Here is a 23,717-nt window from a genome sequence, read left to right on the forward strand (position 1 = left end):
CAGTCCCTCTGATTCTAGCACGCCATCCCTTAGCTCATCACCGGCGTGCCTGGTTCTATCCCCTTCCCCCTTTGACTCTAGTTTAAAGCCCTATCTATCAGCCCAGCCAACTCCTGAGCAAAAATCCTCACCCCTCTCAGAGAGAGGCACATCCCATCTGGTGCCAGCAGGCCCGGGGTCGTGTAGACCTTCCCGTGATTGAAAAAAACAAAATTCTGCTGGTTGCACCAGTCCCGAAGCCACATGTTAATGTGACGAGTCTGCTTGTCAGCTTCGATCCCTCCTGTCGGAAGGACAGAAGCAAACACAACCTGTGCCCCCTGATCCTTTAAGTAGTTGCCCCAAAGCCCTAAAGTCCCTTTTGATTGCTCTCGGACTTCTCGTTGCTACCTTGTCATTACCAGCATGAAAGACCAGTAGCGGGTAGTAGTCGGTGGGCCGTACCAGGCGCTTGACTTTCCTAGCAAAGTCTCTCACCCGAGCCCCAGGGAGGCAACAGACTTCCCTGTGGGTAGGGTCCGGTCAGCATATTGGGCCCTCTGTCCCTTTCAAAGGGAGTCCCCCATGACAATAACCCTTCTTTCTTTTTTGAGAGCTGATGTAGCAATGTGGGGGGTAGGGGACCTTGCCTTAGGCATCCTCACCAACCGGGATGGGCTTTTGCCTGCTTCATTCTTCTGGTTGTCATGTTCTAGAGCTTCGTACCTGTTATATAAGGGTAGATGGGAAGGTGAGGTGGACAGGGACAGGGCTCGCCTACCCCCCCGAACAGGAACCTGCCTCCATTCCCCCCCTTGGCTTAGGTCCCCTCCTGCTGCCTGGCTGGTTGAGGGAACTTTTGTCTTCTGCGTAGCAGGAGACATTTGTGCTATGGCAGGCTCGTGAGTCTGTCTCAGAGAGGGCAGAGTACACCTCCACCAGTCAATTCCCTCTCTGACTCCCTGATGCTTCTGAGCCTGCTCACCTCCTCCTGAAGCTCTGCTACCTGGCTGAGCAGCTCTTCAACCTGGGCACACCTCCCACAGGCATACCCCTCGCCGCTGCTGTCGGATACCGACAGAAGACTCGGGCACACCCTGCAGCCCAAGACCTGGACGGCTGTGTGTTTCCCCGAGCCCTCCATCTGAGTAGCCACATCGGTGACAGTGGCTGGAGAGGCTGCAAGAGATGCGGAGGCCATGGTTTTCTGCCCAGTTGATACCATGGCCAGGTTACTTGCAGGCAGGTTATAGGTACTGAAGGGAAAGACTGCTGCAAAAGACCGGCAAGGGGCCCTCCCTGCTCGGCCTGCCTGCATGAACTGCCTGTACTCTTGTACTGCTCTTTTCTCTATAACAGGTTGCAGTGTGAGAATCTCTTGTTTATTACTATCATTACGATTGTTAATCTCTGGGGCTAAACCAAACGTGAAAAGGCTTTGTATCAGAAGAGTAGAGCTTTTCAACATACCTGTCCCCACCTCAAAACCATATTTTGATGAATTAAGTCAATCTGGACAATATAAAACTAATTAAACTTTGGAATAATGACTACTGTCCAAAGAATAATGAGATGGTGAGAAGGAAGGAGTCATTTGGAGATGATTCAGGCACAGCAGAAGTATTGAAGATGCTTGGTATCAATATTTTGACAAAATTCACTGTCTGTTAAATGTAATGGGCCTTAAGATACATCTCCTATTTCAAAAGTTATTCTCAAAATTTGCCTTTCATTTTTAAAATTTCGGTACAGGCCTTGAGTCTAGTCACTTGTAAATGGATCTTTTTTTTTTTCTTTTTTTTTTTTTTTTTTAACCACAGCAGCAGCTTCAGCTTTAGTCCCTATACCTTCAACTGATTGCTTTGATTTTCATTGCTTTTCAGCAGAAAGGGAATATCTATGAATTTAAATGATCTTTCTTCTTCTGTTAGAAAATTCTGTGTCCAATTCCATGACTAATTCCTATAGATTTATGTTTTGCAACCGTATCTATCTTTCTTTTACAGTAATTTCTTTCTTTCTGTGCTCTCCTGACTTTTTCTTCCCAATATGCCATGTATGGTGTAAGCCTCCCCAGATATTGTTATTTTCCTTCTATGTTCTCTGATGTTCAGCTGGACCCAGTGCCAGGAGAAGAGTCAATAGGCACAAAGCGAAACACAGAAAGTTTCATATGAACATCAGGAAGCACTTTACTGTGTGCGTAAAGTGCTAGCACAGATTGCCCAGAGAGGTTATGGAATCTCCTTGGGGATCTTTAAAAGCCACCTGGACATGGTCCTGGGCAGCCTGCTCTGGGTGTCCCTGCTTGAGCAGGGGAACTGGACCAGATGACCTCCAGAGGTCTCTTCCAAGCTTAACCATTTCATGATTCTGTGGATAAGGAACAGCAGAGATTTCACCTGTGTATGTGCTAGAAAGTGCTGAATATCTGACCAGTGATATATGTTGATAGGGCAACCAGAACAGATAATTAATAGATGTCATCTTGGTAATTCTATACACTTCTCATAAGCTGAGAGGAAACATATTTTCTTTGTTGACTATAAGACCATGTAGATGACTGGTACAGATGAGAAGATGAATTCTATTCTTAATGGCATTAATATCTCCCTCAAAGTGAAATAAAATAAGCTAATGGGAACTTACTGCCAGCCAGCATGCTTATATAAGCTTATTTTAATTGGAAACTAAGCTCAAAAAAACAGAAGCCTTTTTTTTTGGAAGCAAATCCTCCTTTAATGTAGGCTGGCGCTGCACCAATATCTGGAGAGTGGGGCAAGTTTGTAAATTACTGTCCAGATTCTCAGGTGAGAATCTGCAAAAGAAATTAGTGCCACAGAGGTACTGAAGCTGATTCATAGTAGATGATGATCTGTATGATCTGGTGTGTTCATATTCAGACCAAAAGAGGTAAAATAATTTACAGAAGGGACACTATTTTTTTTTCTCTCTCACTTTTTTTCTCTCATCTTTGTCCCCAAAAAAAGAAATCAATATGCAGACAACGAGCACTACATTCCCAAGAAATAATTTGGATAGCCTTAAACCAGCTCATTTACTTACTGAGTTGTGATTAGAAAGATTCATTCCAGGGAGTCCATCTGGATCACTTCATTGTTAGCCAAAGCCTTGTAACAACAAGGAGTAAAATAAACAAATGCAAGCAGGTTACTCAAAACGTAATCTTGGCAGAAAGAAAATGATGAAGATACACATATCTAAAGGCTCCCTCCTGCAGAAAAAAGTGTATATTAACAGCGCACCTTATTCCAGTGAGTATCACAGATGTACTTTACAGGTTTTAAGGAGACTCCAGTGAATTGCTGAGCAGGAGTAGAGAACATATGGTCAGAGTTAACATGAAATGTAAAAATTGTACTCATTAAGTCAAACAACCTGATGAGATTGCCTTCCCACTTCATCTATTTTTCAGCAGGTCATACGCCGGTTAGAATATTCTGTACTACTGGAAAGCAGACTCCATTGAGTTGGCTATAGAGCAAAGAAACTTCAGAGAGATGGGAGCCTGATAAGGATTATATCAACTGCAGAATTTGACAAACTTTCACTCTCATCAAGACATTGAACTCCTTTGTTCTTCTAGGCCAACCTGAACAAATTGATAGTTGTTGGTATAACAAATAAAGGCCTTTTCTACAAACAATAGCAATACTACCTGTCTGTACACTTCATGAACACTAGTGTGCTTTCAATGTACTTTCAGTACTTTCTGTGGGTGTCTAATTCCATCATATGTTTTTAAATCACAAAATTCCATAGGTGAATTTCAATAATCAAATATTCTTTTGTTCCTGATGACTGTATTTTAAAGAACCCCGCAGGTAAAACTGAAGGTTTAGTTTTTATCCTGGTTTTACAGTAATATCAAATGCAGATATTCACATTTAAAAAAATGATTTAATTTAATATGGTAAGAAAATTGAAAGGCTTAAAATGAGTCAGTTGTAGACAGTAAAAAAATTGGAAGAGTGAAAGCATTTTTAATAGCCTTGTTCACATTCAGAAAGGTTGCTGCTGCTGAGTGACAACAGAGGAAATTATACAATTGAATTAGAAACGTAAAATGTTAGAAGGATTGTTATGCTCAGTAATCCAAATACTGCAGATAACGTCTAGTGATTGGTGCTTCAAGCCCTACTCCTTGGAGAGTTCAGGTTGCTTGCAATTTAGTCTGTAACTTGGTTAGCTAGAGCCAAGTCTCTCAAATAACACCAATGAACCCCCAAGCTGGACACAACACCTAAATGATCCTGTGAATTCTGATAACAAATGTTAACTATTAGATCTAAGAGCTACACACCTTTTAGCCCTGAAAATTCTCTGGCTTGTATTGTGCAAGAGAGAGATTTTGAATAGAGAAAGGAACACAGACCATGCCACGTTTTCTTATCAAGCCTTGCAAAGAAAAAGGTGCTCATTAAGTCAGATGATCGCATTTGCCATTTCAGAAGGAAGAGTATTAGAAGAGAGGACACCTCATCATTCAGTGGAAATAGAATTGTCATCTGCATATAAATGCATAAAGCTTTGCACAGCCAGCAGCTGGATTTCTAATAAGGAGAAAAGTACAGTAAGAGATATAACACTGACCTTGGTGATAGAGAACATCAAATCGGTTTAGGGAAAAATATCTCTCAGAGTGAAGGTCTGCAAGATGAATGCATCTGTGGCAAGGAGAAAGGAGAGATACTGGACTAGGACGTGAAATTAACATCAGGTTAGGATGCCATATTCAGAATCAGCAAGAATAAAAGCTCAAATATGCCCCTGGTTTACTTACTGTTTTTCTGTTTTACGGTAAAGGATGTAATTTTGGAATGAGTTTTCTTTTGGAGTGATGATTCTGGAAACAATAATGGGAAACCAAATGTAGGTCACTGAGTGGGAAAAGTCTTAAAAAGAGTTTACTGTGGGGGATTGCTGATGAACAATGGTGAACCTGCTGTCTAAGCTGGGCCAACTGAAAGGTGCATGAGGTGCTGCTATCTGTGCGTTATCGTGCTGCTCTGTGGAGAAGGTTCAAGCAGCCCCATGGGTAAACCGAGCCATTTAGAAAATGTTGAGATTTCACATCAATGTCCATTTTAGCCAGAGGAGCAAAGGTTCATTTGACTTTTCACTCAGAAAACCCTGGAAAGTCTTTTCACCATTTTCCATCTGAGTTAACTGTGAATTTCAGAGCGAGGGTGGGTTGGAACAATGCAGAATTTGAATGCATTTCTCCTATGAACTACTTGTCCTTCACTTTATACGAGTTCTTTATTTAGCTAGTGAGCTTCTTGGTATGTAAACAATCTTATAGGAGTTGTTTATAGCTTTGATAGGGCATATACATACATATGTTGGTGAGAGGAGCAGTCTTAAAAATAGGCTAAGCTGAAAGATTTACAACTCAAGCTGATGGCACAGACTCTTCCTTTCTCTCATAAGCCACAGAGATGCGGATTTGTGTAGCATGTTTATCAGAGACTTAAGTCTCCTCACTGCATTTAGTGCAATGTGCAGCTTTGGCTTGGTAAAACTTGCTTTAAGCAAGGAAGTTTCTGGGTCAAGAAAAATTCTGTGCTGCATTTGTGCTAACACAGGCTTGGATTAATGAAGTTGGGAGGGTAAGGTATGCCAGGAATGGATAAGGTTGAAAACTGAATTAGATTTGAATGTTTGAGAAATGGTGGAGCATGAGGGGAAGATGATGAAAAGAGTGGATCAGTGGGTTACTGAGATTGCTGGAGGACATCAGGGTATTACTGTGAAAGGAAAAAGACAAGAAGCACTACAAATCTATGACTACTGGCTTAATAATTTGGCTTAAAAATTATATAATAATTAAAAAAACACAACAAAAAACAGTTTCGATGGGTAGATTCAATTTATCCTATGGCTTTGAACTTACAGTTTGCAGGTAATTCACATTTTCAGACTTTTTTGTTACACTATGTAGAATGTTGTCTTTCATTCCTTAAAAGTTTTTCATCTTAATCCTTAAACTGGTGTTTAAAATAAAATACTGATTATCACTGTAATTGGCACACTGAGAAGAGAGACAATCACCATGGAGGTAGGTCTTACACTCAAGCTCAGCAGCTTTGGGGATCTCTGACATTTGCTCACAGGTTCTCAGAACAAGATTTATCTTCTTTGCCTCTCTTTGACCCAGCTCCACAGATGGGATACAGAAATAGAAACTGTGCTTTGAATATAAAATTCTCCAGAGTTTTTCCCACTTCTCAAGGGTTTCCTTCTTCTCCGGTGGGAGGATTAGATTTTTTTTTTTTTTTTTTCCCCAACCATATTTAAGAAGTGACAAACCCAAAATACTTTTGCATCCAAGAGTATGCATATCACTGCTTTGCAGTTACATTTGCATTACATTTCTGGCAATGGTCATGAATGGCTGGCATCAGCTATGACTCATTATTCATTCCTCGAAGGACTTGCCATATCAGCAAGAGGCAAAAAAAATAATGTTCAATTTCATATTGTTTCTTCTGAGACACAGATACACCACAGGCAGTATTGCTGGAGGAAACAGCTGGGAATTGGAAAAGAAAGGTGAGGCCTACAAGTCCCAGAAAACGGGCATATTTCTGTAGCAATTTAACTCATGCAAGGAAAATGACTATCATCAAAAGAACTAAAAATGACAACGTTTATCCAGCTTGTTCAAATAGAAGACAGACAGCTGGTAACCACACTGGACAGTAATTGCCACTGTAATGGAGCCACTTCTGGTGAGTGACAAAACAGCACTGTGACAGAGAAGAGGGGGATAAAGGGAATGATTATACAGATTAGATCAAAAGTAAATGACACATGAGACGGGAAGTGAATGTGGGTATTACAGACAGAGCATCAGAGATACTGATGATTTTTTTCTTCTTCTTGGTATTCTTATACCTCTTACTGCCCATTCTGGGGGCCTCTTTAAAAGGAAATTGGTTTATGACTATTAAATGAATCACTATGTTAATTACAGGTGATTGGGATACTTTCTGAGGGCTACCCAAAGAAAGTCCAGGACTGGCTAAAGAGCAGGGCAGGCAGTAGGAAGCACTGTCTTCCTACAAATGGGAATGAAAACTCAGACTCCGCAGGGGCAGCCTGAAGCTTTTGAGCAGACTTTCAGTAAAGAAGTGAGGTACCTCCCAGACTCTTTAAGAACTGTCATAAGCTCTGCTTTTTTGTTTTCATAAGCCAGTCATACATTACCATCAGGAATGAGAACTTTCTTGCTTGTCCCCACTGACATCCCCCAAAGGCTGTGTAAGTGTCTGAGGGCTGTGTTTTCATAGTCATGTTTTAATGGTATTCCATCAGCCTTCACTGACAACGTTATTGACAAATGCCTTTGTGACATCATGACTAACTAAATTAATAGGATCAAACGTGTCAATTCATTTTAAAATACAGAGAATAACCCCCCTTCCTATTTTAATGATACTAAAAGAGACAAAGACAGGCAGAGTCATTTATCAACCATTTCTCCTTAATTTGAGACATCTTCAGTGATAAATGTGCAGCTGATTAAAAGGGACAGTCATTCATAGTAACTATGGGAGATAAGACTATCAACACTCGGTTGAACATTTAAAGCTTTAGGAATTAGCTTTGTAAAAGGAATCTTCAAAAGGATTTCTGTCATAGGCAGCTTTGTAAAGCAGGGATGATTGGCCTTTCTCTTACCAGATATCAAATCCTTACTTTAATCCACAACCCACTGGCTCAAGAGGCAGAGGTGAGCCGTGCTGCTCCTACAGCAGAGACCAGAGAAGCCTGGAGATCCTTCTGCCAGAAACAGCTACAAAGGGCAGTGTTCAAGCAGAGGACTGTGTGCCTTTGAGTCTTTGCTTCTGCAGAGCAGGATAAGAGAACTGTGGGTGGCAAGGGCTCTCCATGACCACATCTAAAGGGCAAGAAAATGAAGATATGAGAGGCTGGTAACTATGTGGGACATTACATACTTGCACTACATTAGAAGAGCTCAAAGCCACTTACTTCAAAGTCAGAATTAAGTTTGCAAGTACAACCTCAATTCAGTGCTGCATGCATATGCTTTAATACTAATTTTTGCGTCACAGAATCACATATAATTTCTTACCCGGACCCTTGCTTCATTTCCAGAAAAATGAAATGTGGGTAGTCACCTGACATATACCAACTCAGACCCAGGAGATAAAATTCAGCAAGTTTGGAATCACCTGAGAGCATGACCTTATTATGGGAAATATGAGGTAACTGCAGTAAAAGAAAGGCCCGCATTCAGCTATTAAAAATACATGAAATGTTGTCTCCCTCTAGAACATTGCCACTGATGTTTTTTAATTACATTGATTTGAGTTTTAATCAGATTGAAATATGTCTGCATAATTAGCTATAGGGACATTTGAGTGATGTGGCAACATCAGCAGAGAAAAAAAAAAAAACAGTAATATCTATAATGCTATGATAATGAACAATTAGAAATAGTAATGTGTTATCTGCATTCTAATAGCTCTTTGTAGTGCACAGAGAGGTTTGATCTTGGATGTGTATTTTGCTTAGGTTCTTATCCAAAGTCTATTGACAGCAACAGAAAAAAATTATCTTGGCTTTTATAGGCTTTGGGCGAAGTCCTTCTCACACATCAAGCAAGAAGAGCATGGAAACCAAGGTTAGAACTGCAGTGTCTTTAGAAGAGGAGAAAATCAGAGACCCCTTTCCTATGTCTATAGCTTATATTTGTTTTATTTTCTAGCTGATCCCTGTGGTTCTGAGGCGTGGCATGTCTGGAAGCTCCTGCATGTGTTGTGCTATGCTGATGTTTCTTTGTTAGCGTTATCTTCACCTGGTTGGCAGGAACATTATGTAAAATGAATCCAGTTCTTCACCTCAAACGTTCTGGAGGCAAGGACTGTAGGATCTTCAGTTTGCTTATGAGGTGATTAACTTCAACTCAGTTCAACCTGCAAAGGAGGCTCATGTGCCCTCTAAGCAGCTGTCAAAGAAAGAAAGGAGCTCATACACTAAGCTCCCTAATCTGTCATTGGCAGAGGTTATGGTAACCTTATAGCAGAGGCAACCCCTATGGATATGCCAGATGGCAAGATAAGAGGGAACAAATTGCTCACTGGAGAAGATGGTCCTATTGTGTTGTTTATTGCCAGGCCCAGGCCCAGCATAGGCCCTGTGAAACATAATTTCCAGAGGTAGTAGATGAAGTTGTGGTTTTAATTCCTGTTGGGATAGCAGGTGTGCAGGCAATCTGGGAACGAAAGGACTGCTCAAATTGCTGCCAATGAGAGCTGTCTGAATTCACTGAAAGGAAATAGCCTGACTTTCTATGAGCTTTGACTCGGTGTTCAAGGCCAAAGTGTGAAATGAGGCAGAACCAGAGAACTTCAGTCACCTCCTTCAAGAGGTGCCTCAGGTTACTTCAGTCAAATATATTCCAATCTGCTTTGTTTACAGTTGTTCATTCATACGTATTCATTTGCTCTATCTAAATTCTGCCTCTGTAAATATTTATTTTGCACTTTTTTTCTCATTACAAGAGAATGATTTTTGGCAGAAGTCAATAACACTATGTGTGAATTGTCAGAATAAGGGATTGATCACTTTTTGTCCTGTATGAGTTGTTGAACATTTTTTTTCTGTAAACATATTGAATTTAATGTTGCAATTAAACTCCCTAGAGTTGGACTCATCAATGTTTCAAAAATAACTCCTTATCTTCATAGTGAAGAATTTGGAATTTCAAAACTTCTCTGGTTTTATATTTTATCTACATTCAGGTCAATTCATTAGCTGACAGAAATCCAACCAGATAAAATATTGGCATCTATTTGTATACTTCAGGTCTGTTTAACCAACTCACTTGATTATCCACATTTGTAAGGCTAGCTAGCTAAGTATGTCATCTGTATTACAGTGACACATCCTATAATCACTAGAAAATAAAACAAATCTCCCATAACGTAGCAGTTCAGTCATTCTGCTACAAGAAATAAAGTGAGTGTATGTACCATTTCTCCTTACTTGTTTGTGGTGGATAATTGTTTATTTGTACTTTAATTTCTCCATTACATGTGTCAGGATGTGTTAAGCAGTAAGAATAGCTGTATTGAATTGATTACCTCTTTTAATTAAGTGTTGGTTTTGGGGGACCTCTATGATGAGTTTTTAATTTTGTGAAGTATGTGGGAGGAGGGAAGCATCAATAATTGTTGGAACAATGAATTAGCTAAATGCTTTCAATCTCAATAAAGAGTGCATGGGAAAAAAGCAAAGTAAACCTGAAATAATATCCCCAGAGAAAAATTTTGATTGCAGTCAGGGATAATAGAGGTCATTAAACCATACTTTGCCAAGGTCATGTCTATAATGCATAATTAACACTGGCATCTTTTGTAGGGTCTTAACATTTAGGTTCGCCTTTGGGCAAACATTTCCACAGGAAAGCTGCTGTCTGCTTTACAATACCTGCATTGTATCTGCCTTCTCCAGGATATTTATATGTATCTGTGTGTGTGACATAGACGCGTGTCCAGTGGTTTGTTGCAATGAGAGATGTCAGGATCCTTTCTTCCTCAGACTTCTCAATATTTCTCACATTTAAGAAGGAAATGTGGGAAAGAATAGGAGATCTATCAGTATTCAGTGATTTTTGTTTATCTCCTCTATACAAAGCAGGCAGTGTACAACCTGAGATTACAGCAGAGTTTAGGTCTGGGCTGGATGACATGGTCAAACTTATGACTCCAAGCAAGGAATTAGGTTTTACAGTAGGGATGGTAGAGGAGAATGGATTGTAACACAGGATATTAGGTTAATGCAGCTGTAGAAGTTTCTGTGAGGGACAACCTACCTGTGAACTGGCTTTAATTTAAGATCTCTTTCTGGAAAGAAATAACAGTTTTAGGACCTCTGTGGCAGGCAAGTTCTGAGCTGAAGGAAATCTTTACAAGGATTTTTCTGTCACCAGTGTGAATATAAAGGCCTTTGTTAACAAGGCTTTTGAAATGCCTTAATATCTTTAAAAAGCACATGCCAGAATGGGTCCCATATTTATCAGTATTATTCAGGAGAGACTTTTTTGTTTTATATGTTCTCCTCTACTTGATATAAAGTGCTGCAAAATGCTTCTCTCTAATGATGTTAGAAAAGGATTGTGCCTAAATCTTAGCTAATGAACCTTTTCAGTCCTGGGAAGAACATGCATTTACTCACTATTTGTCTTTTTTTTTTTTTTTTTTAATAGCTATCTGTGGCATAATGCCTCATGACTGAACTAGTTCTGACTGCCCTGGAAGAGGGGTTTAATTTAATGTGGAATGGAGGATGAAGTCTTGAGGTCCTCTTAGCTCCATCCAGACAATAGAAATGGGCCTAAAACTATTACAGATGTGGTAGCAGGTTAGCTTTATTAGAAAATAATAGAAGGAAATAACATAAGGAGAATTAGAAGCACTTGGTTACCATTAAGAATCTGCCATGATATTTCACTGACCCAGGAACTGCTAATATATTGCTAACTGCCATGCAATTTCAAATATCATGTAAATAATTAATCCTATTGAAATTTCAATTGAAATTTCTGAATTACAAGTTAGTTGGAAAAGAGAGTATCTATTAGATCCAAACAGAATGTAATAGAATCTTGCGTTTTCTTTGGTGTCTCTTAATGGATGTGTGTGGACTCTCAAAAATCTTATTAATAAATCCTTCATATGTTTTATTAATATTAAAATAGTCAAGATATTTTATTAATAATATTATTAATAATACAATTCCAGACTTTCAAAATTATGAGATATATTAAAAAGGGAATGCCTATTATTTGTGGGCAAAATAGAATGGTAATTTTTTATTGGGGAATTTACAGGGTGCATATTTCTGCTCTCAGATAAGCCATTATTAATATTCTTCCAGATAATGTTAATCAAAGACATATGAATACTTTGTAGTGATATTTATCATTAATTTTAATTCTGAATGTATTCTGGTTTTGGCTATGTTTACTGGTGGCTTTTCCTCCCACTGCTCACAAAAATGATTGTAAATGTGTTCTTATTTGTCTGTTTGGGGAATAGCTGCCATTGCTGTGTATACCCATGTTTGTATATGAATTCGGGCATTGACAACATGGAATATTCAACACATTTTACACTTGTTATCCTTCACTGGAAATTATAACCAAATGAGGTGGAGCAGAAAAAAAAAGGCCAGAAAACAACAAGCAAACAAAAAAACCCTGTGGTAGTGGAATGACCAACTGTGCACCACAAGACTTCTGGCTTTCCTGGAATTAGACCGGTGATAGGATCTTGTGCTGGAGAACTGTCAATTTTGCCAATGGTAAATGAAGTTTAGAGCCAGGAAACTATTTGTGAACAACAATTTAAGCTAATGAAATAAGAAATAAAAATATGTTCAGGGATAGCTGGCCAACAAAAAAAAAGAAGGGCTAATTAATCAGAGTAATTGACTGATTTTATCAGCTCTGTTGAGCAGGATCTATTACAAAGGAGTGATAAAGTATTTGCACCCATCCAGGCAATCAATGTACTGCTTATGCACTGAGCCATCAGTAAACTTGAGTATTTGCCATTGCTCAGAGAATTTCAGATTCTCTTGATCTTCTAAATCCCTGGTGTATTTGACTTTCTTTTGTTGTTGTTTTGCTTTAATTGCAGAACAATAATATCATTACTCAATTTGGACATCTCTGTTTCCAGAAAGTTGCACATCTGTAACATTCATTCTGTGTTTCCACATCAGTCCTATGACTCCTCAACATTACCTTCTTTTGGGTCAAAATCATTTCAGAAGCATGTCTGCCTGGATTTTTGTCCAATAAAAATGTAAGAGACCCTTCTGAATCACATTGACTACAATCTGTCCAAAAATGCAAGGCAAAGTATTTCACACATGGCTGGGAGATTTTAACTGTCTAGATATTTCTAAATACTGCAAGATAAGTACCAGGCAGTGCAAAAGAATTATCCATGAGAGTTCTCATGGCTTCTCTCAAAACTATGTCACTCTTGAAAATTTTAATTTTTATTATAAAAGAAAATGACTAGTGCTAATTTTGTTTGGTTGAACACAGGGTTATGAATAGATTTTGGAATGATTAGTAAAATCTGGTTTAATATTAACCTTTTTATGTTACTTGAGCAAGGAGTTTGTGCTCACTTCCTTAGGCACAAAACTTAATTTAAATGGTATAAAGATGTCTAAGTGCCTTTTAAGATTTTACGCAGGTTTTACTGTCTCTTTGTCCCAGTTACCTATGTATAAAACAGGGGAAAGACAGCTTTTTGTTATAGCCATCTGAAGTGTTTGTTAACTATGGAAAGCACCACCTCCCTGTGTGATTTCTAAGGTTCCTAAAAAAAATGGGCTTTTGGCTTTTAGGGACGTTGCCAAGATATGTGAGTAATAATAAAAGCCAGAGAAGAGAAAAAAAATCAGGACAAAACAAACAAACAAAAAACAGTCCAGAGATGAAGAAAAAGGTGATGTTTGTATCAGCTGAAGGTGAGACAGTTCAGACAAGTACAAAGAAAAAGTTCTCAGTGCAGTCTGGCAATCTGAAAGCTGGGAGAAACAAAAGCCCTTCAAAATAGAGCTCTTTGCATGGAAATACTGCAAAAATGAGGTTAAACAGGAACATGTAGAGTGCTGCTATAAAAAGACATACAAATTCCTATTTTTCTCAAGTGTTACTGCCACTGATTATTTCGATAATTATGAAAGGTGCCACTTTAGCAGAGCTAGTGGCTTTGTAAGGAATAATATCGTTGTGCTAATAAACAGATGTAAAGTCAGCAATCCAAAGCCATATGGAATGACCCTTTAAATGCCTGCAATTCTAGCAGAGACATAAAGAATATATATAAACATTGTCTCTGTAGCATGTAACAGCCTGACATACTTTTGTTATATGTTTCATAGCAACAACCTATTGTGTGGTGGGCTTACCTTCAGTTATGTGAGGAGAACAATTTGGTCATGCTGCGGGAGCTGCTATCAATCCTGTGCCACAAGAAATACATCACCCTCTACATGATGGTCTTATTACAGATTCTGTTATGATTCTCCATGATCTGACTCCTTTTTGCACATTTTTCCTTTGTATGAGGAAAGACATACTTATTAAAGGCTGCCTGCATATTGGTGATGAGACAGATGCTTTTCTGATTGTGTGCTGAAGGAAGTATGATAAACTGCAGAACGAGGTAGAAGTTGGGGAAAAAGGCAGGGTTTGGGAAAGGGAAAATCAAGAAGTGGGCTGCTAGAACAATTTATGTGGCTTGTGACCCATTCTGCTGATTTCTGCTGAGTTTTCTTTCTCTCTCTGTCTCTCAGTCTCTCTCAGACTGAGCCCATGATCTGGAGAATGTTTGTCTTTGATCTGCTACATTGATACATTCCTGATCAAACTACAGGTAAAATAGTTCCTAATCAGGTAAATCAGATTTTGAGTTTACAGGTTTAAAATGATACAAAGGAGGTGCTTGTTCAGATATTCCAGTTATAGCCTGAAGCTAGCATAAATATATCAAATTTAATATTTAATATATATTTAATATATCAAATTGCAAAATACTTTAATAGTTCACCTTGTTAGTCACAGCAAAATCACAACTAGTTCCTTTGTCAGCCTACCTCCATGGTACTGCATTATAAAAATAAATATTGCTCAGGAGTAGTGTTGTGGTTTAACCCAGCAGGCATCTCAACACCACGCAGCTGTTTGCTCACTCCCCATCCCGCCCCACAGTGGGATGGGGGAGAGAACTGGAAAAAAAGATAAAATCCATGGGTTGAGATAAAGACAGTTTAAATGGACAGAAAAAGAAGGGAAATGATGATGATGATGATGATAATAGAATGTACAAAGCAAGTGATGCATAATGCAATTGCTCACTACCCACTGACTGATGCCTAGATGGACCCCAACCAGCACCAACTTCCTCATTCTTATTGTTCAGTATGACACCACAAGGTACATGACATCCCTTTGTCCAGGCTGGGTCAGCTCCTGGCTGTGTCCCCTCCTAGATCCTTGTGCACCCCCAGGGACCTCGCTGTTGGGGCAGCACCAGAAGCTGGAAGTTCTTGGCTCTGTGTAAGCCGTGCTCTGCGACAGCTAAACATTGGTGTGCTATCAGCATTATTCTCATCCTAAACCCAAAACACAGCACCACGCCAGGTACTAGGACAAAAATTAAATGTCCCAGCCTAAACCAGGACAAATAGCAATTGCATTAACCTTTGTGAGTTCTGGTGCTTTGTTGACTTAAAGAATTATGCCAACATGTATTTGTTGCCTTATTTGGTACAAAAAAAAGCATTACCAAAAAGCAAAAACAGTGGGACAGCCAAAAATGACAAGAAGTTGTATAAACCTCTAAGCCTTTAAAACATACCAAACTCCTCTTTTTTTTTTTTTTTTTTTTTTTTTGGGGGGGGGGGGAGGGACTAACCAATAGTTCGACTACGTCATGGTTTTGACTCTTCTTATTTTTTAGCCAGGGAGTTGGCTTCTTCTCATGTGTTTCAGCTCCAATTCTTTCTTTTCCTCCTTTCTTTTTCTGTATGTTTCAGTTTGCATGTATTCTCCATACATAGAGTAGACAGTAGTTCCCAGTCTCAGGCACAGCAACCTACAATTCAATGATGTTCCCTGAAAAAGATGAATGCATTAAGCATTCCTCATCTGATCCCAAAACACTGCCGTAGCAATTGTTCTCACAGGCTGCTTCCTGAAAAATTCAGTGACAGCTGCAGTTACTCTTGCAAAAAATCCCAAATCCAGCAGCTGGACGCAAGTTTGATAAATCCCCAGCATTATGGCAGTCCTGTATAGCTTGCTTTTTCCTTTGAGTAGTTTGACTCAGTAACTTTTTTTTTTGTTTGTTTTGTTTTGTTACAAGTAATGTTCGATAGTCCGTACCAAAACGTCTCACTGAACAGCCACAGCCATATTTCTCTAAAGCTTGTATGTTAAACCAAGAAACAAATTCCAGCTAGCTGACAGTTTAATCAGAAGACACATTAGGAAGGCTTTGAAATGAGAACGTGAATGTCTAAGAAGACATTCTCTTGCATGAGTTAAAGCAGTTGTTTTTTCAGGACAGAATATCAGAAGGCAGCAGTGCTAAATGCTGAAAAGGTGATACAGTGCGGCACATTATACATGAGTTTGCTGTTTGAAATAGATTTAGAAAAGTTCAGTCAGACATATTTAAACATAAGAAAAAAGAAGAAATTACTGTGAGGTGGCTGAATAATGAAACAGCCTGCCCAGAGAAGTTGTAGCGTCCCTGTCCTTGGAGACAGACAAAACCTGATGGGACACAGCCCTGAGAAACCAGCTCTAGATGACCCTACTTGAGTAGGAAGGGTGAACTAGATAATAACAAGTATTCTGTGCTTTTATATTAAGGGCAGCCAGTACTAGCATTTTGCTCCGATTCATGAAAATTTCTCTATATACTTTGTGCAGAGCCCCATAATTTAGTGGCACTGGACCACAGGGGGTCACCTCCCTTGACAGCAGACATCATTCCAGGCACAGCCCCAAAGTTAGGCAGCTAGAGTGAACAATATAAATATGGATTTCCTAACACTTAATGTAATGCAGGAATGTAATACAGTTAGGTGGATAAGCTAATTCAGTATTTTCAGAACTCAGGGAGAGTCTTTCTGTTGAATTGGTTTAGGTTATAGCTACAAAGCTACAATCAGTTCTAAGCATTGCATCACTAAAAAGATACAGAGAATTTAGAAGGTACCCAAAGAACAGTAGCAATGACGAAGCATCTGGAAGGCATGACTTTGAAGGGAATATTAAAGCTCATTATTAAATCCTTTGCTGTAACTGTGAACAAAAAAGTTCACATTACCAAAACATGAGGAGTTTCTGAACAAGTTAATTGATTGGTGAACTTGTGTGGATTACAATATTGACCAAAAAAGTCATTCTGCTGTGGGCATTGAATAGTAGAAGATAAGCCTTGCATTTCTAAATATTAGCATTAATAATAATTTATCATTTAGTGGTTTAATAATGGGGCATGGGAGAGTGAGGTGCATAGCAAGAAACCTGAAAAAAACATGTAGGCAAAAAGTAATAGAAGACAGGTAATTTATCTTTTAGAGTAGACATCTCTCAGGACGAGTAATAGATAAAATGAATGCTTCAGTCCTTCGGCCAAAAAAAGGAACAGAAATCATATGCCAGTGAACAATCCCACCAATATGAGGGAGACTTTAGATAATCTAATTATTCTTCCCATATAGCTTTTAGGAATCTGTTGTTCTGTAATTATGAAGAAAACTATGAGGAAGACACAGTACCTGATAAGTATGCAGACTGTTAGGTTGCACTCACTGGCACTCTGTTAGTTACCTGGCAGTGTCTAATCCAAAATGGATACTGCAATTTAAATATTGATGTAAAGGGGATTAAGACAAAGTTGGTAACAATGATTTTTTCATATGCACATTTTAAAACAAACTGCAACCTCAATACAATAAGAAGTGCAAAAGTTTGCTGGGAACTGTGTTCTGGGGTCTTCTTAGTTCATCACACTGGTCAGGATGACAGTAGATACTGATGGGAGCTCTTGAGTGCTCAACTAAATATCTCTAGGGAAATGTGTCAGGCCAAATGTCGGAGTCCTATAGGCCAAGTAGATAACCAGTTGGCCCATAAGATTCTTGTTTTGGAGGTGGTTTTACTTTCCCTAGGGATATGATGTTGGCACAAATGGGAAATAATCTCGAGGTTTTCTCAGCCTTCCTTTAATACGTTTCTATTATTTTAAGCACAACTGTTCTTGCAATGAGGGACAGTATCCACAAATAACTACCACACAGATAGCCTTTGTTGGTTTGTATGTCAGTGTGTTAATGAGGACACTGGTTTTCTAAGATTCCTCCCACCCTTCTTCTGCCTTGCCAGAAAAGAAGTTGACCTTGTTAATTTACAATATTTATTTGCATGCTAAGATTGATTCTGTAGGTTTTGCAGAGAATTCCAAGGGCATTACTGTCAGCTGCTTCTAGAACTGATGAAGTTGGAAAGCCAGGTCTTTCCCTGTATATTCTCAGTAGTGGGAGAATTATAGTATAGCTCATTTGGAAGGAACATGCATTGCTTAACTGTGACAGCAAATGATGCATTTAGAACATGATATATTTATGTATCATGTACAACATGAAAATGGGGAACCCTTTTAATGTAAATATAGTTAATAGAAATCATATAGCTTGTCGTCGTTAGCTCAATGAGTATGTAGGACTTTTTTTCAAGAGCAACGTGTTTAGAGAATGTAGCTGTGCAGCCAAGTACTGTGGTGTTGCCATTGCTAATAATAGGTTGCAGGGTTTGCACTGAGCTTGCAAGGCTGCAGCACTGTGGTTTGTCAGGCTTGATCTGTCTGAACTTAACTTGACCCATCTGCAGCTTTGTATTAATGGGGTTTAGCTGTAACAGCAATTTTTCTTCTAACCACATGTCTACTGCTATCTTGTTTTATTTCTGCCTATCTTTACATGGTAAACACATTTTATATAAAGAGTAGTAACAATACAATATAATATAATATCTACAATAGTAGTTATTTTGTGTGAAATTAAATAACTCTGACTCTAACAGATGATAAATCTGAACTTGCTATGACAGCTGAGTCCTTGAGAAGATGGAGACATAGGATGTGGTGTAGAGGAATACAGCTGGAAGCCCCAAGGCTATAAACAGCTCAACTATGATCAGTTAAAGAAATTTTGATCAGGAGTGGGACCAAACTGGATTTAAGGATAGCAAAGGTAACATTCATAAAACAGCATATATGTATGAAATTCACATGTGACGTGAAAATGTAAACCAATGAAGAAAGGGCAAGGTGTAAAAGTGTGTTAGCAAACATAAAACTCTCCAAGCAGGAAAAAGAAGCCATCACCATCAACTTTATACTTCTTCCGATGAAGGACATGTGAAGCTGTCAACTTGTAGAAGCCCACTTACCTGCTCCCCAGCCCCAACCAGATGGAAGCCATGAACTCAAGGGCCTGGATGTCATTGGAATGGTGAATAATACCAGAAAAAAAGACTAGAAGACAGGGATTGTTTGTGTAACATTCTGAACCATTTTATTATTATTGACCGCCTTTTCTGTACGGTAGTATTATTTAGTTTATTGTTTATTTATTTATTTATTTATTTATTTATTTATTTTTTCCCCTGTAATAATTGGATTTGGACTAAAAATAACTCTTGGATTAGCCTGTTAAAATTTCAATTACACTAGCAACAAATTCTTGGCTTTACACATTGATATGTTTCCTTTTTCCCATAATAGAATTTTGAATGTACCAAGAAATCATACTCTAATTTTCTCCTGCATAACTTAAAACAGTTTATAGTCCTCCACCCTCAACAATCCCCCAATAAACAAACTAAGAGGGCTGCATGGTACTTCTATGCACCTTATGTCCTCTATCTGCCTTACAGTCAAGAAAGAAAAAAAAGCATTTTCTGAGACCAAATCATCGAATCAATTTTCACTATCTATAACAATAGGATGAAACCCACACAAGTCTTTTACTGAACTACCTTCACAGACACCTGATGACTTTCCATCTTCTGTTGGGAGCCACTGGCTCCAGCATCCCCCAGTTAGTCTTTCAGGCATGGCTGGGCACTTAAGTCTTCACTTTCAGGTTGCTAATATCATTGCAACTCCATATGACATTTAAAAAAGAAATTACATCTCTACATTTGACAGAAGAGGCTCCAGTGTCAAACAGATAGCACGAAGAAACTATAAAAGAAGACAGGACAAAGAAGTCTTTTACTGTATCTCATCTTAGTTTGTTTGTTCATTTGCTCATCCATATATTCATTCGTTCGTTCATCCTGTCTTATAAGTGCAGAAGGAGGGCAGTAGGTCAGGAGGTGTTCCAGGCATGCAGCACAAGTTCCCCTGCGGCCTGTGGAGAGGCCCCTGGTGGAGCAGGCTGTCCCCCTGCAGCCCGTGGGTCCCACATGGAGCAGATCTCCATGCTGCAGCCCGTGGAGGAGCCCCCGGTGGAGCCAGGTGGATGTGGCCTGGAGGAGGCTGCGGCCCATGGAGAGCCCCCGCAGGAGCGGGTCCCGGGCCGGAGCTGCAGCCCGTGGAGAAGAGCCCACACAGGAGCAGGGAGCCTGGGGGGAGCTGCTGCCCGTGGGGGACCCGTGCTGGAGCAGTTTGCTCCTGGGGGATGGATGGACCCCGTGGTACGGAGCCGTGTGGAAACAGTTCTTGAAGAGCTGCTGCCTGTGGGCAACCCCGCAGGATCAGTTCGGGAAGGTGGTTTTAGTTTGCATCTAGTTCTCACTGCTCTAGTGATAGGCAATAAATTGCATTATTCTCCCTTATGCTGAGTCTGTTCTGCCTGTGACAGTAACTGGTGAGTGATCTGCCTGTCCTTATCTCACAGCTTACCTGTGCGCTTTCTTTTCATGCTATTTTCTCCTGATACTCTGTTGAGGAGGAGTAGTGAGAAAGTGGCATTGTGGTGTTTAGCTGCCCATTGGTGTGAAACCGCCAAAGGTAAACATAACGCCCAGGCTTTGACACCTAGGTTGATGTTTCAAAGTGTGTAGGAATCCATGGACTGACAAGGTTGTGCTTGTAAAGCCAGCCATGCTAAATCAATCAGATTTTCACCTAGCCTTCTTGGTTGTATAGTTCTTATACGTGTAGCAAAGGAATACTGACAAGTCAAACTGAAAGAGTACAGCTCTGTGTGGTATTTCTTTGCAGTTTAAGCATATGCTCTAGCATGGGAAATTATTTGGCATGATCTCTGTTCCTGGCACTGAACCTCACGCTTCAGTTCTACTTCCAGGGAGAAAGAAGAGGAAAAAAATCCCCAAACACAAACCGTGCACAGTTATCAATGGGAGAGGTTTGCAGCCAGGGATATTTATTTTTAGACCCAGATCTGTGCTGTATGACACTCCTACACTGACATTTGAAGAGAACAATGATAAAAATATCTCTGTGTGGTTGATTGCTGTTGGCTCTCCCTGGGAGCTGAGGGCACTCAGCTTCTTTGCGCAGTCAGAGCAGTCCAAGACAACCCAGGAATGCAGAGTTTTTAAATTTACAGTCTTCTACTATTGCAAATAAGCTCGGAAATGATGTAGGGAACTGAAAATAGGCATAAAAAGAAAGGATGTTACTGTGCCAGACTAAATCAAGGCAAAGTGATAGCAGAACTGTAAGATAGTTGTTTGAGATGCAGTCTCAAGTGGGAGCAAATAATGGGAGAAATATGTAACATCAGGCCCAGACTTCCAGACTTTAAATTTTCCAATGGATTCAAATTCCAAAGGTCTCAGGAGCCGCTAGCCTCCTGCTAGTGGAGGCAAAATTCAAGAGGGCTGATAGCTGGGGGAGACTTCACATAAAAATCCTACTTCAGGAGCCAAAATGTCTTTTGTTATCAGAAGTAGAATCATCTTAGTGAAATGCAGCCAGGTAATTCTGAAGGACTTTGCAATGATGCAAATACAAGTACAACATTTCTAGACTCAGAAAGGACGCAGTTTCAAGGGCACACATACACTCTTTGGGAAGCAAAATAAACAACCAGATACTCAGATACTCCAAAGCTTTTCCTTTGTCATTTTTGGTGGTGATATTCATAAGAAAATATTCGCCTTACCAGATGAACAAGAGAAACTTGGAATCAGATTTTGTACATCCTGAACCAGATTATCAAAAGTTCCTATGAAAGCTAGAGGCATTTGAAAGCTGCTTCTTTATATATTTTTATTTTATATGTTTATTTTATGTATTTTATTTATTTTATTTTATTTTATTTTATTTATGTTATTTATTTTATTTTATTTTATTTTATTTTAATTTCTGGTTGCAGTTTAAGCCCTTAATTTATGTCCTATCCATCATGGACAGGTGATTCCCTGTACTTATGTAGGACTTCGAGGCTTTGCACACAGTTATGATGTTACCTGTCAGCCTTCTCTATTCTAGAATAAAAATCCGTATTCCTTCAATATTTCCTTACAGGTCATGATTTCCAGGCCACTAATAACTCCACGTGTTCCTCTTGGCAGTTTATAATTCACCTGTACTTCTCCTGATGGTCAGTATTCAGAACTGAACCCAACAATTCATTATAAACCTTTAACAGCAGCGATGCAGTGGAAGGCTTAACTCATGTATGTTATATACTACACACGAGAGCGTAGGAATTTCACTACCCTATTCACATGTATACAACTGGTGGTGATCACTCCAAAACTTTTCCTTAGTTACCTAGGCCATCTTCTTGCAATCTGTTTTTATTTGGTAGGTTATAATGAAGTCCTCTAATTGTTTTTATTAAATTGCATCAGGACTTTTTTTTCTTTCTCCCTTTGGAATTTTAATCCTGCCATCCATTGTGTTTGCAGCTTAACGTCGTGTATTTGATAAACACAGTCTGTGTTCCTTCAAGCAGATAAGTAAGAGTATTAGGCTAAATACAAACTCCTTGAGAACATTACCTGCTGCATCATTCCACTTTAAAGTCAAACCATTAATAGCTACTCTCTGAACTCAACTTTCCAGATACCATTATACCCAAGCTGCAGGCCTTTCCTAAGCTTCCTTCTGAGAACACTATATCAAACAGCATGAAAGCTGGGCTAGAATCACTAGAATCAAGATATAGGTTATCTGTTGCTTTCTCTGTCTCTGTAAAGCCTGTTACCCTGCCAGGGAAGGAAATTCAATTTATTTGACATGATTAATTCTTGAGAAAGTCATGTTGGCTGCAATTTTTTTCCCTGCTCTCGTCTAAGTGTATACAAACAGTTTTATTTATGATGGTACTTTCCTGTGACTTAAAGTTCCCCTAATAATCCTTTTCTCCTTCTTTAAAGATGGTCACTACATTTTTCTTTTTTTCAGTCTTAGAGAATTTTGCTCATTTTCTATGAGATCTCAGAGTGGCCCTCTGAAGACAGCAGATACTTTTGCAAGTACTGAAGGGAGGAGATCACTGGGTCCAGCACCCTTGAAAGCAGCTACTTTTCAAGAAATATTACATTTATTTTCTTCATTGACGTCTGAGTTCTTATCCCTTTGTCCCTGCTTGTGTTAAATGTCTGACCACACTTAATCTTTTAATAGATGACTGATGCAAGAAAGGTATCAGATATTTCTCCCTTGTGGTGATAAATTCATTGTACAGTAGACATTGAATAGCTGTTTCTTGGTTTATCCTCTTACTGAAAATGTACTTGCCAAGATTTTGTGTATATTTTGATCATTTGTTCTTTCCGATATCATTGCTAAAATTCTGCTGCCATTCCATTTCTATTTATTCAGTAAGTCCAACTTTGTTTTCACTTCCCATTTGCTGTGGGGAAAGAGTCCCCGATGCAACTAAATGGATGTCTCATTGCAATTCCTCTGCGATGCAATCATTTTCATGTCTGGGTTTAGTGTTTTCTCTACAAAGAGCTGCCAGTATTACAAAGCCTCAACCACTTGTCTTTCTTTGTGATATTTACCGTCATTTCCTGGATTACAGTTTGTGGATTTGTTTCCTTTTTCCTGGATCTTCTTATTGACCAAGACACTCACCCCAGCAAGTCACTTGCCTCAGTTTTCCCATCTACAAAAAGGGAATTATAATATTTGCTCATTTACAGAGCCATTTCATAT

At 39.2% G+C, this 23,717-nt stretch overlaps 1 long non-coding RNA gene across 2 annotated transcripts; it reads left to right on the forward strand.

Moving 5' to 3' along the window:
* The first annotated feature begins 6,188 nt into the window (after window positions 1-6,188).
* LOC121065589 lies at window positions 6,189-19,154 on the forward strand. Of its 2 annotated transcripts, XR_005817167.1 has the most exons (5): window positions 6,189-6,555; window positions 6,662-6,734; window positions 8,125-8,234; window positions 18,680-18,822; window positions 18,940-19,154. It is a non-coding gene; the product is annotated as an uncharacterized LOC121065589 (long non-coding RNA). The 2 variants fall into 2 exon arrangements; XR_005817172.1 differs by lacking the exons at window positions 18,680-18,822; window positions 18,940-19,154 and adding an exon at window positions 13,939-14,145.
* The last annotated feature ends 4,563 nt before the right edge of the window (window positions 19,155-23,717 follow it).

This window comes from Cygnus olor, chromosome 1, assembly GCF_009769625.2.
Source record: "Cygnus olor isolate bCygOlo1 chromosome 1, bCygOlo1.pri.v2, whole genome shotgun sequence".
Classification (NCBI taxonomy): domain Eukaryota; kingdom Metazoa; phylum Chordata; class Aves; order Anseriformes; family Anatidae; genus Cygnus; species Cygnus olor.